We start from the raw sequence: 14770 nt of genomic DNA, 5'->3' as shown, positions 1-14770 counted from the left end.
GGTGGCGCAGTGATTAAGAATCCGCCTGCCAATGCAGGGAACACAGGTTCGAGCCCTGGTCCGGGAAGATCCCACATGTAACAGAGCAAGTAAGCCTGTGCGCCACAACTACTGAGCCTTCTCTCTAGAGCCTGTGAGCCACAACTACTGAGACTGAGTGCCACAACCACTGGAACCCATGCACCTAGAGCCCATGCTCCACAATAAAGAGAAGCCACCGCAATGAGAAGCCTGCGCACTGCAACGAAAAGTAGCCCCTGCTTGCTGCAACTAGAGAAAGCCCGTGCACAGCAATGAAGACCCAAAGCAGCCAAAAATAAATAAATTTATAAAAAACAAACTTTATACTCTCTGAAGGTAACATAAGAGAATATCTTTATACATTCAAGGCAATAAAGAGTTTCTTAAAATATAAAGAAAAGAAACTATAAACAAAAAGTGGTAATTTTGACTTTCTAAAAATACGTTACAATGTCTATAACAAAAGGCAACATAAACAGTGCTAAACAACAAGTCACATACTAGAAGACATTGGCTATGCATATAACTGACAAAATATTAGTATAGATTATATACAATAGACATGAAAATATACACACTATATGTAAGTATACAGATTTTATATATTTTAAAAACACTAAGCAATAAACAGAAGACTCAATGGAAGATCAGGCAAAAGATGTGAAGAAGTAATTCAAAAAAGTGCAGCCCTGATGGCACAAACAAAAAATTTACTCATCAAAAAAAGGAAGGGGGCTTCCCTGGTGGCGCAGTGGTTGAGAGTCTGCCTGCCGATGCAGGGGACACAGGTTCATGCCCCAGTCTGGGAAGATCCCACATGCCGTGGAGCGGCTGGGCCCGTGACCCATGGCCACTGAGGCTGCGCATCTGGAGTCTGTGCTCTGCAACAGGAGAGGCCACAACAGTGAGAGGCCCGCGTACCGCAAAAAAAAAAAAAATTTTGTAGCCTGCAACCTTACCAAATTCATTGATTAGTTCTAGTAGTTTTTTGGTGGAATCTTTAGGATTTTCTATGTAGAGTAGAAAATCATATATCCTGCAATGTTACCAAATTCATTGATTAGCTCTAGTAGTTTTCTGGGGGCATCTTTAGGATTCTCTATGTATAGTATCATGTCATCTGCAAACAGTGACAGTTTTACTTCTTCTTTTCCAATCTGGATTCCTTTTATTTTTCTTCTTTGATTGCCAATGGCTAGGACTTCCAAAATTATGTTGAATAATAGTGGCAAGAGGGGACATCCTTGTCTTGTTCCTGATCTTAGAGGAAATGCTTTCAGTTTTTCACCATTGAGAATGATGTTTGCTGTGGGTTTGTCATATATGGCCTTTATTATGTTGAGGTAAGTTCCCTCTATGCCCACTTTCTGGAGAGTTTTTATCATAACTGGGTGTTGAATTTTGTCAAAAGCTTTTTCTGCATCTATTGAGATGATCATACGGTTTTTATTCTTCAATTTGTTAATATGGTGTATCACATTGTTTGATTTGTGTATATTGAATAATCCTTGCAACCCTGGGATAAATCCCACTTGATCATGGTGTACTGACCCCTTTTTTTTTTTTTTTTTTTTTTTTTTTTTTGCTGTTCACGGGCCTCTCACTGTTGTGGCCTCTCCCATTGCGGAGCACAGGCTCCGGACGCGCAGGGTCAGCGGCCATGGCTCACGGGCCCAGCCGCTCCGCGGCATGTGGGATCCTCCCGGACCGGGGCACGAACCCGCATCCCCTGCATTGGCAGGCGGACTCTCAACCACTGCACCACCAGGGAAGCCCTGTACTGACCCTTTTAATGTGTTGTTGGATTCTTTTTGCTAGTATCTTGTTGAGGATTTTTGCATCTATATTCATCAGTGATACTGGTCTGTAATTTTCTTTTTTTGTAGTATCTTTGTCTGGTTTTGGTATTAGAGTGATGGTGGCCTCATAGAATGAGTTTGGGAGTGTTCCTTCCTCTACAATTCTTTGGAAGAGTTTGAGAAGGATGGGTGTTAGCTTTTCTCTAAATGTTTGATAGAATTCACCTGTGGAGCCATCTGGTGCTGGACTTTTGTTTGTTGGAAGATGTTTAATCACAGATTCAATTTTCAGTGCTTGTGTTTGGTCTGTTCATATTTTCTATTTTTTCCTGATTCAGTCTTGGAAGGGCATACCTTTCTAAGAATTTGTCCATTTTATTGGCATAGAGTTGCTTGTAGTAGTCTCTTAGGATGTTTTGTATTTCTGTGGTGTCTGTTGTAACTTCTCCTTTTTCATTTCTAATTTTATTGATTTGAGTCCTCTCCCTCTTTTCCTTGATGAGTCTGGCTAGTGGTTTATCAATTTTGTTTATCTTCACAAAGATCCACCTTTTAGTTTTATTGATCTTTGCTACTGTTTTCTTTGTTTCTATTTCATTTATTTCTGCTCTGATCTTTATGATTTCTTTCCTTCTACTAAATTTGGGTTTTGTTTGTTCTTTCTCTAGTTCCTTTAGGTGTAAGGTTAGATTGTTTATTTGAGACTTTTCTTGTTTCTTGAGGTAGGATTGTATTGCTATAAACTTCCCTCTTAGAACTGCTTTTGCTGCATCCCACAGGTTTTGGATCATCGTGTTTTCATTGTCATTTGTCTCTAGGTATTTTTTGATTTCCTCTTTGATTTCTTCAGTGATCTCTTGGTTATTTAGTAACGTATTGTTTGACCTCCATGTGTTTGTGTTTTTTACGTTTTTTCCCTGTAATTTATTTCTAATCTCCTAGCATTGTGGTCCAAAAAGATGCTTGATATGATTTCAGTTTTCTTAAATTTACCAAGGCTTGATTTGTGACCCAAGATGTGATCTCTCTGTGGAGAATGTTCTGTATGCACTTGAGAAGAAAGTGTAACTGCTGTTTTCAGAGGGAATGTCCTATAAATATCAATTAAATCCACCTGGTCTACAGTGTCATTTAAAGCTTGTGCTTCCTTATTAATTTTCTGCCTGGATGACATGTCCATTGGTGTAAGTGAGGTGTTAAAGTCCCCCACTATTACTGTGTTACTGTCGATTTCCTCTTTTACAGCTGTTAGCAGTTGCCTTATGTATTGAGGTGCTCCTATGTTGGGTGCATATATATTCATAATTGTTATATCTTCTTCTTGGATTGATCCCTAATCATTATGTAGTGTCCTTCTTTGTCTCTTGTAACATTCTTTATCTTAAAGTCTATTTTATCTGATATGAGTATTGCTACTCCAGCTTTCTTTTGATTTGCATGGAATATCTTTTTCCATCCCCTCACTTGCAGTCTGTATGTGTCCCTATGTCTGAAGTGGGTTTCTTGTAGACAGCATATATATGGGTCTTGTTTTTCTATCCAATCAGCAAGCCTGTGTCTTTTGGTCGGAGCATTTAATCCATTCACGTTTAAGGTAATTATTGATATGTATGTTCCTATGACCATTTTCTTAATTGTTTTGGGTTTGTTTTTGTAGGTCCTTTTCTTCTCTTGTGTTTCCCACTTAGAGAGTTCCTTTAGCATTTGTTGTAGAGCCAGTTTGGTGGTGCTGAATTCTCTTAGCTCTTTCTTGTCTGTAAAGCTTTTGATTTCTCCGGCAAATCTGAATGAGATCCTTGCCGGGTAGAATAATTTTGGTTGTAGGTTTTTCCCTTTCATGACTTTAAATATATCGTGCCACTCCCTTCTGGCTTGTAGAGGTTCTGCTGAGAAATCAGCTGTTAACCTTATGGGAGTACCCTTGTACATTATCTGTCATTTTTCCCTTGTTGCTTTTAATGACTTTTCTTCATCTTTAATTTTTGTCCATTTGATTACTATGTGTCTCGGTGTGTTTCTCCTTGGATTTATCCTGCCTGGGACTCTCTGTGCTTCCTAGACTTGGGTGGCTATTTCCTTTCCCATGTTAGGGAAGTTTTCGACTATAATCTCTTCAAATATTTTCTCAGGTTCTTTTTCTCTCTCTTCTCCTTCTGGGAGCCCTAAAACGCGAATGTTGGTGCATTTAATGTTGTCCCAGAAGTCTCTTAGGCTGTCTTCTTTTCTTTTTATTCTTTTTTCTTTATTCTGTTCTGCAGTAGTGAATTCTACCCTTCTGTCTTCCATGTCACTTATCCGTACTTCTGCCTCAGTTGTTCTGCTATTGATTCCTTCTGGTGTATTCTTCATTTCAATTACTATATTGTTCATCTCTGTTTGTTTGCTCTTTAATTCTTCTAGTGTTTATTCTTTAATTCTTCTAGGTCTTTGTTAAACATTTCTTGCATCTTCTCAGTCTTTGCCTCCATTCTTTTCCTGAGGTCCTGGATCATCTTCACTATCATCATTCTGAATTCTTTTTCTGGAAGGTTGCCTATCTCCACTTCATTTAGTTGTTTTTCTGGGGTTTTATCTTGTTCCTTCATCTGTTACATAGTCCTCTGCCTTTTCATTTTGTCTATCTTTCTGTGAATGTGGTTTTTGTTCCACAGGCTGCAGGATTGTAGTTCTTCTTGCTTCTGCTGTCTGCCCGCTGGTGGATAAGGCTATCTAAGAGGCTTGTGCAAGCTTCCTGATGGGAGGGAGGGACTGGTGGTGGGTAGAGTTGGGTGTTGCTCTGGCAGGCAGAGCTCAGTAAAACTTTAATCTGCTTGTCTGCTGAGGGGGGGTGCTGAGTTCCCTCCCTGCTGGTTGTTTGGCCTGAGGCAACCCAGCACCACAGGCTCCTTGGTGGGGCTAATGGCGGACTCCAGGAAGGCTCATGCCAAGGAGTACTTCCCAGAACTTCTGCTGCCAGTGTCCTTGTCCCCGTGGTGAGACACAGCTGCCCCCCACCTCTGCAGAAGCCCTTCCAACACTAGCATGTAGGTCTAGTTCAGTCTCCTATGGGGTCCCTTCCCCCTGGGTCCTGATGTACACACTACTTTGTGTGTGCCCTCCAAGAGTGGAGTGTCTGTTTCCCCCAGTCCTGTCGAAGTCCTGAGGAGCCTTCCTTTTTTAGCTAAAGTTTCTCTATAAAGATAAACTTGCCCTCAACTAGTTGAGTACACGGAGATTCAGTTCATATTGGAAAGGCAAGATAAACAGAAAATGTTTTATTGTTTCTATTTATTTGCTATTTTTGATTATGAATTGGTTGCTACCCAGCACTCTTCAAAAATGACCAGTGAAGTTTAATTTGTTCTTTTAAGTATCATGATGAACTTGGGGATTTAAACATATCTGATTTGCTTCAATTCATTGCAGTTATTATCCTTCTTGAAACTCCAAGAGTCCCATCTATGGTCAATGGGAATGTTTTCACATTGAACCCTGAGTCCTTTACACAAGACCCAAGTAGTCTTTGAGAATGTCCTTGCTTTTGATTATGACAAGATATCCAGGGTCATTTTGCAAATGTTTTACTCCAGATTTGAAATGAGCTATTTCTTTAAGAAATCACAGTTCCTTTTAGTGGAAAATGCTATTTTAGAGGGAAATGTTATTTAGAAAATACAATCTAGGAGTCACAGTTGATCACTGTTATCAGGTTCATCTTTTTTTCTAGATCGTTTCAGTGAACAGAGCTAAAAAAAATACTTTTTTAAGAAAAAATTCATCATGAAATCATACTAATACTTTCAATCCAAAATCAGGACTAAGACAGATTTTACCCAATATTCAATTTTACATCAGTATCTCCCTTCTGTCACGTTGAAAATCCTGGTTCTCAGAGAAACCAGCATAATTATTCATCTGCTTTATCCCACTATACACATAATAGTCTGAGAATAACAACACCAACATTTCCGTCAACAATAAGATTTCTGAAAAGTTTTACAGATTTTTTGTCTTTAAAATACATCCAAATTAGGATGTATAGTCAAATTATTGGATTGTAAAATCACATAAAAAAGTTCCTCCCTGTGTGATTATCCCACCAATTCTATAGACAGCTAGATTCAATTGTTTCATCTTATTCTCAATTTTTATGAAAAATATTTTTTGTAATTATTTTGAGTTTTTAAATTCATAAAATATCTGCATGATCACTGTCTATCTCCCTATAGCATTTATCCTTCATTTTTTAAAAATATAAGCACATGCACATGCTTAATAGCAGTTTTTCATAATTTTCTCTACCTTTTTTTTTAATTTAACAATATAGCCTGGAAAATATCACAACAGAAATATTCTGTATTATACAAAAACATTCTTAAATCTTTTCTATAACTCTATAGCACTCCATGGAATAAATTATATAATTTATTCAATCAATTCCCTGCTGATGGATGTTTGGGCTGATTCCTACCTTTGCTATTACAAATAGTGCTATAATGAATAACCTTGAGCTTACATATGTTTTTTCATATCTTTACCAGTGTATTATAGAGGTAGAATTCTAGAAGTAGGAATATTTCAAAGGGTAAATATACGTGTGCAATTTTGTTAGATATTGCCAAATTTCCTTCTGTAAGGGTTGTACCATTTTAAAGTTCTCCCACCAGTGTATAAGAGCCTATTTCCCCACAGCTTCACAAACAGAATATGCTATCGACTTTTGGACTTCTACTATCCTGATAGGTGAAAAACAGTATCTCAGTGTAGTTTTAATTGGTCTTTCTCTTCTTATGAGTGAGGTTGAGCATTTTTTCATATGGTTAAGCCATCTACATTTCTTTTATTCTGCAAACTGTGTGTGTCTATCCCATTTTTCTATAGGGTTATTAATGTGCTTACTCTCTATTTTTAGGTGCTCTTTATATATATCGGAATTTTTTTTTTTTTTTTTTTTGCGGTACGCGGGCCTCTCACTGTTGTGGCCTCTCCCGTTGCGGAGCACAGGTTCCGGACGCGCAGGCTCAGCGGCCATGGCTCACGGGCCCAGCTGCTCCGCGGCATGTGGGATCCTCCCGGACCGGGGCACGAACCCGTGTCCCCTGCATCGGCAGGCGGACTCTCAACCATTGCGCCACCAGGGAAGCCCATATATCGGAATATTAACGTTATATCTGTAATATAAGTTGCAAACATTTTTTCTAGTTTATTATTTACTGAGACTACTTTAGACTAAATTCTCAGCTTAGAGATTTTCAGGCCACAAAAAGAGTATGATTTCCGGTCCAAATGCACTCAAGGGTGAATAATTTTCTTGGAAATTTTCCTACCTTCCGTTCAAAGCCAAAATGTCTTAATACCTCCTTTCGAGTAGAAGATTTTCATTTTTCTAATTCTCCCTTTCATGGGCTGAAATTTTCATCTCCTGTCCCCCAGCTTAACGCCTGTTGATATCAAGAGATCTTGGCCACTAGGGAACGACAAGTGTCCTGAGAACAGATATAACTTTCAGCATTCCGTATCTCTAAGAATTTGTGCTTTCCATTATATTTGTCTTTGGAACTTCTCTCAATTTCTTGCAGGACTACCACATAAAGGATACGTTGAGACTTCCCTCGTGGCGCAGTGATTAAGAATCCACCTGCCAATGCAGGGGACACAGGTTAGTGCCCTGGTCTGGGAAGATCCCACATGCCGCAGAGCAACTAAGCCTATGCACCACAACTACTGAAGCCCGTGTGCCTACAGCCTGTGCTCCGCAACAAGAGGAGCCACTGCAATAAGAAGCCCGCGCACCGCAACGAACAGTAGCCCCAGCTCACGGCAACTAGAGAAAGACCGCACACAGGAATGAAGACCCAACGCAGCCAAAAATAAGTAAGTAAATTTATTTTTTTTAAAAAGAATATATTATTTATTTCCCCTTTAGTTATGCAAAGCAGTGGCCCTACAGTTTCTTATCAGCTGAATTGAGCATTTAAGGAAATGTTTATATGTTACAGATCCAGCATCCTCACGTACTGCGAACCAAAAATGCTTTTTGGGAAATGTAAACCACCATTTGCTAGATACAGAAGTCTTCCGATTCTGTTTTGCTTTGTTACTTATTGTTTAACTTTTAATTACAAATGTAATACACACTCACTGGAGGACAAATAAAACAAAACAAAAAATTAAGAGCTTCCCTGCTCTTCCTGGCTTCATTCCTCCCACTGATTTTTGGTGATTTCAGCTTTTGTGCTGGACCATTTAGTTTGTACCATGAAATGCTCTAAGCAGCTGCATGAAACTTACCCTCTATAAGGTGCTCTGGGTACCACAGACCCGGGTACTAGCTTCCACTCTCAAGAAACTATTTTATTGGGAAAACAGAGGAAAGAACTGGCATACATAGAGAATTAGATGTATAAAAGAGATAGTTTAGGAGTCCAGACAACAAATGCTAATAAAGTTGAAAGGAAAGAACTTTGTGGGCTGGAGTTATGCAGGGAAGAAATTAAAGAGGAGGTAGTAAATAATGAAAAACTCTGAAAGCAGCCACATAGAGGATCTGGAGGAGGCAGGGGAATATTACAGAGATAGATTCAAAAGAAATGCAGAAGGGACAAGTTCATTAAGCAAAGCGGTGCTTCCCTCCTCAGAATGAAGCCTTGGTTTCTTCAATACTCAGGGTAGCTGGTCAGGCTTAGATCTCATTTTCCATTTGTCATTAATTGCCATTTGAAAAAAGAAACCAGACTTTGAATGCAGCTTTTAAAGCTATAAGGCTATCCAACTGCTCAGGCCAACCTGGTTAATATGTTAATTAATTTATGAGACACAAAATGGTTTGAGCACCTCCCTGTCACTGGAGGAGTGTGAGAAATTAGGTCATGGAGTCAAGAGGTCAGAACTAGTCCTAGGAGTTGCACTTGATCTTTTATTCAAATCCTGGCATTTCCAACATCTGACCTCATCCCAATCTCTAACCTTCTATTTTCTGGGCCTTCAACTGTGGGGCGGGGTGGGGGGTAGGAGTGGGGAGTGCTGTTTCCACGGCCTTAGATTCTTAAAGGGTCAAGGTGAGGTATCTGAACCATGCACTATTATGTCATTAATAAAGACAGCATTCTCCACTCAGCCCTCATATGCTATCTGAAAAACACTTCATTTCCTAGGTATCATTTTATTCTTTCATTGTTTCATTATCATTTCCTAGTACTCAATGCTAGGTAGGTCCTGTGCTATATACTGGGGAGACAGCAAGATTAAGATAGAAAATGAATACTATCCTCCTTGTACTGTCTAACAGGGGTTATCAAGAGGTAACAGGTAATCAAACAAATATTTAATTGCAAATTGAGATAAGTGCTATGAAGAAGCAAGGGTATTTAGGTGGTTTTTTTTTTTAACATCTTTATTGGAGTAATTGCTTTACAATGGTGTGTTAGTTCCTGCTTTATAACAAAGTGAATCAGCTTTACGTATACATATGTCCCCATATCTCCTCCCTCTTGCGTCTCCCTCCCATCCTCCTTAGAAGTAAGGGTATTTAAAAGGAATTTTAAAGATGTGAGAGAAATTTTTGAAATTTATTAATATGAATATGTGCAGAAGCAAGTAACAGAATAATGACTAACATTGCTTTTTGTTTTCTGGGTTTTTTTTAAAAAGACTATCTCTCACAACAAAAGTATGGAAATAGATGGTTCCAAAACCGGTATAGTAGCTAAACTATTCATAAAGGAGCTAGTCTCCTGTCCTTCCCCTCTTTTATCCTCCTCAACATGTTGCCTTGTGCATCTCATCTCACTGGTCTAAGCCAGCTGTAGCTCCAACAACTGTAATCAAGGCAGAAAGAAATGGACAAGGTCTCTTTACTATCTTTCTTTTTATAAGAGAACAAAATCTTTCCCAGAAACTTGCCCAGCAAACATCTCTTTATGTCTCATTGGTCAGAACTGGGTCACATGCTTATCTCTAAATCAATCTACATCCACAGAAAATGGGATTACCATGCTTGGTTTAGACTATTCAGGGCTCATTTCCTAGCACTAGGAGAGGGAGTCCCCTCCCTAAATATGTTGCTGCCCTCACAATATCAAGGTTCCTTAAAACAGATTTATAAAAGAGAAATCTCTGTTTAGTAGACAACAATCATGAAAATAAAAATCCATAGGACTCAGTGACCAAGTAAACAACTAAAGAGAGAGAAAGAAGACTCAAATATCACTCCAAAGTTTCAAGTTTTGGTAATGAAGACAATCATATGGCCAAGAATAGATAAAAAGAGAAAGTGGAAGAAAAACCTAGTTTATGAGACAGACAAAATGAATCCCACTTTCTTCTCCTTGAGTTTGAGGTGCAATGACACAGTCTGGTAGAAATGGAGGAAAGGACCTGAGGAGAAAGACTGGACTTAGACATTGGAGTCATCCACAATGAGGTAGAATTTGAAACCATGGGAATAGGTAGGACCATTGGTGAAGAAAATGAAGAGACAATAAGGACAAGGCCATAATAATCTTGGTGAATTAGGAGATAGAAGATGATGATTAGGAGACAGAAGATGATGTTGCCATAAAAAGAAAAGGGGAGGGAGTAATTAATTACAGACATCCAAGACCAAGGGACTACAACCACATGGCAGCCAAGAAGTAAAGTTTCCACAGGAAAGCAGTGGTCGAAATTGTTAAACGTTATGGAGATGTCAGTAATGCAAAAATAGTATTGAAAAATTTCAGGGATGGTATCTCATGTGCACTTATTTGGATCCCTTTTTGTCTACTCTTCCAAGAAGTTTGGAAGGGAAGGCTGGCAGGGGTCAGTGGATAAGTAAATGAGAACATCTGTGGGCTAAGAGGAAGGAGCCTAGAGAGTGGCAAGAGAGTGAGGAACACTGACGGCGAAGGGGAGAACAGGAGGGCATGCAGAGGTTGGAGATCACAACAAGGATAAAAACCACCTTTAAGAGGAGAGATGAAAATGTGAAGACATGATGGAGGTGGGCAGAGAATATGAAATGTTGGGGAAAAAACGGAAATAAGTTTCGAGATATCTAGTGGATGACAGCAGTAAAGGTAAAGGTCAATGGAATTAAGAATGCTGATTCCCAGCAAACTCACAAAAGCCATCAGGAAAGACAGAGAAGATACAGATGAGCCCTGAAATTCACTGGGATGGCAGGAAAGAAATCTGGAAATTGGAGGCCAACCGATGGAAATAGGACACAATGATTTGACACTGGCCAAATGGTTAAAATTAATTAGCAAAATATCAGTGGGAAGAGTACAATGGAGAAAACTAGAGAACCAATGAAGCATGGGGTGACAGGGTGACGGTCAGCAGTGGGGTAAACATTCTATAAAGAGATGTATGTAACTCAATATTTCCTAAGGAGGTTCCAATGAAGTTGTTGAAGACAGGGTAGAACGTAATCCTGTTCCAGGGATCCATCATAAGAGGCCATAATCACACTATGACTGACAGCACATGTACCTCCCTTTCTGTACTAGGCATAGGTTCGTGACACACTGCAAACTACAGACAGTTCAAACAAAAGGACTGCATACAGTGAGCATTTACAAGCCTATGTAATTGCATAATAATTCATACATATGCATATAAGAATGTGAGTTATTAAAGATGGACAGAGAACACCAAAAGTGACTGAGAGAGGGTCATGAGAACAGCAAAAGCCAGTGATCCCTGGGATAAGCATACCAGTTATCTTGATAATTTAACTCCTGCCAGTTAAAAGGTAAAGGCTACAGATAGGGAGATAGAGGAAAACAAAAGGAAGCAGCCAGTTAGCTGAGAAGTGAAACCAAAACCAGTTTACAGAAGGCTGCATGACTTCTGAAATACACAAGGCCTTTCTGAGTCTTCCCAAACACAGAAACACAAATAACTTGCCCAGGATTCCATAGACTTCTCATAGGCCAGACTGTAGACAGACACACACAGGTGTCATCATGAGATGAAATCAGGTCACAGAAAGACCACTGAAAATATCTGACTTGAAGAAAGGAGAAAGGAGAAAGGGAAGGAGGGAAGGAGGGGAGGAGGGAGGGAGAGGGAAGGAGAAAGGAAAGATGAAGATGCCAAAGACATCAGACTCCTACCTCCCTATCTTTACATATCTTCTTATGCAAGAGACTGACCTGCCTTGCACATGGGCAACAAAAACATGGGCAGCAGAAAATGAATGTGTGTGTGACCCATAATGAGTGGGAATAATATTTTAAAAAGGGAACAGACTTTCAGTGGCCAGGTAACACTGAGTGGCCACGTCAATTACATTTATGTCAACTCTTTCTTCTTGATCTTGGATTAACTGCTTCACATTTTACACCACGGAAGAGATCTCTCCATCCACAGAATGTATGTAGAGGCCTGATGAAGCAATTAACCCAGGTAGGCAAATAAATACCCTCATGAGCAGCAAGGTTAACACCAAGAGATATACGTGGTAGAATGCAAGCTCTTAATAGAAGAGAAAATGAGGAAGACAAAGGTCTGCACTGTAAAAACAAAAGAAAAAGAAATGCCTTATAGTGAAAACTCAGAGTAAAAAGGACACACGATGAACATGATGATATACCCCACATCACTGACAGGTACTTTATAAGCATTTTCACAAGACTTATTGTATATTATGTTCTTTCATATTCATTCAGTCTTATGAAATGCAGAGGAAACCTATTATTGCTTCTAGCTAACAAATGAAAAAGGTGAGGCTTAGAAAAGTGAAAATCCCTTGCCCATAGGCAAACAACCAGGAAATGATAGAGACTGGACTTGAACCTAGATTTTCTGACTCTAGGTACAGCGGTCTACCTAGTCCTCCCAAACAGTCAAACATCTGGACTGACTGAGCAATATTCTTGCTCATCAGCAGAAAACTGGAAGGAATGACTTCTAAACAAGATCCCCAAACCGTGAGACTCCATGATTCCAATGTGCTCACTACCCCTTGAATGCCCTCTTGACAAAGAACAAACTCACACAATCACTTTGTACGTGCACATATGCAAACATGCATGCTATGTCTGTGCACACCTGCATGCTGAGGGCAGGTAGGGAGCTGCAGAACCAATACTTAGGACATCAAGAATAATAAATGAATATCAGACTAGACCACTGAAACCTGCCTCTCTGCATAGAAATATTTTTAGCTTGCATCAAGTTCCTCTTTGCATAAAACACTGACATTTTCGTGATGTTCAGGAGCCTGCTGTTGGCTTCCAAAAGCTCTGGCACTATACCATGCTGTCACTGTAACTGCCCTCCAGTGAGCCATCAAAATCCTGACTAGAACATTTTTGAATACAGCAGTTTTCTTGCCACCAAAACACTAAATTGCAATATTTTATATTTATCTCTATTTAAATTTTAGTGATGCCACATAAATGTTAACACGGTCTTACACTAATACAATCACGAAAAAGTCTTAGTAACACCACATACTGGCACAGACCCCAGATGAGTTATGGCTTGCTAAGCAGGCCCAAAGCATGCTTCTCAAGTCACTTAGTCCCCCTTAACTAAGATGTGACATCAAGATGTTTCCCCCATGAAATGTGTTTCCGGAAGCAATGGCAAAGTATACATAGAATCATTTGTTCACATTCAAAGTAGAAAGAAAGTATTTGGGATTACAGAAAAGATTACCCAAAAGGGTCTGGGGGAGAGGTTAATAATGTTTGAATCAATTATTTTATGGCGTGAGAAACAAAAAGTGAGCCTCAGTAAGTTCTCAAGCCTGTAAAGCCTTATGAAGATAAGGACCTTAACTTTTCCAGGGCTGAAATCACAGCTACCAATGACAAATTCACATATTCTTCACCTTTCCAGTGCGTGCACAGGCAGTGATATCCCTGCCTGGCTCTGGTAAATCAGAGCAAGGGAGATATGCCCTGGAGTCCACAGGACAACCAGGGGTTGAAGATGAGGCAGGTAAGCAATAAGGGAAACAAAGGCCTGCAGTGCCCTCAACCTCTCCCCATGGAACAATTCTTCCAGCCTTCCTAGCTTTGCCCCTCAATTTACTAAGAAAAGATGCTTAAGTCTTTGAGAATGAGAGGGCATCAGACCGATACTCTGATTAAATAAAGATAAGCAGAGATGAAAGGCAAAGGAAATCTTTTCAAAACAAAGATTCCTGTCCATCAACAGAGGAATGGATAAAGTAGATGTGGTATATATATACAATGGAATATTACTCAGCCATAAAAAGGAACAAAATTGGGTCATCTGCAGACGTGGATGGACCTAGAGACTGTCATACAGAGTGAAGTAAGTCAGAAAGAGAAAAACAAATATTGTATATTAACATATATATGTGGAATCTAGAAGAATGGTATAGATGAATTTGCAAAGCAGAAACAGAGACACAGTCGTAGAGAACAAATATATGGATAACAAAGGGAAAGGAGGGGGTGAGAGGAATTGGGAGATTGAGATTGACATATATACACTACTGATACTATGTATAAAATAGATAACTAATGAGAACCTACTGTATAGCACAGGGAACTCTACTCAATGCTCTGTGGTGACCTAAATAGGAAGGAAATCCAAAAATGAGGGGATATATATATGTATACCTGATTCATTTTGCTGTACAGTAGAAACTAATACAACATTGTAACTATATTCCAATAAAAATTAATTAAAAAAAAGATTCTAATGGTAAAAATGTTCAGAATAGCCTTTTTCCTTCATCACCACAATCCCTGCATGCAAGCGAGGCAACACTTAATAGGAACCACACGTGCCCTTAAAGCAAGAATCAGAATACTCGTTCCTGTTGTAGAGGAACAAATGGTCCTAGGAACAGATTTTCAAAAACAGAAGGAACTATAGCTCCAATGGACCAACTACAGCTTGAAGACATCTTGACTTTTTTAGGATGAGTATAATGATGAGGTGTTCAAATCTCTTTCTGTATCCACTCTTTAGAGATGTTCATTTCTCTTGCCTGATCAGTCTTC

General features: G+C 39.3%; 1 protein-coding gene across 4 annotated transcripts in view; it reads right to left on the bottom strand.

Moving 5' to 3' along the window:
* SIL1 (SIL1 nucleotide exchange factor) overlaps positions 1-14770 on the bottom strand; it is a 293563-nt gene that overhangs the window by 49391 nt on the left and 229402 nt on the right. The window lies entirely within an intron of this gene.

Source organism: Aethalodelphis obliquidens, unplaced genomic scaffold (genome assembly GCF_003676395.1).
Source record: "Aethalodelphis obliquidens isolate GAN/ISIS:26980383/991018 unplaced genomic scaffold, ASM367639v1 scaffold4, whole genome shotgun sequence".
Taxonomy (NCBI): Eukaryota; Metazoa; Chordata; class Mammalia; order Artiodactyla; family Delphinidae; genus Aethalodelphis; species Aethalodelphis obliquidens.
Note: the sequence above shows the minus strand (reverse complement) of the source record. Positions and strands in the feature narration are given on the sequence as shown.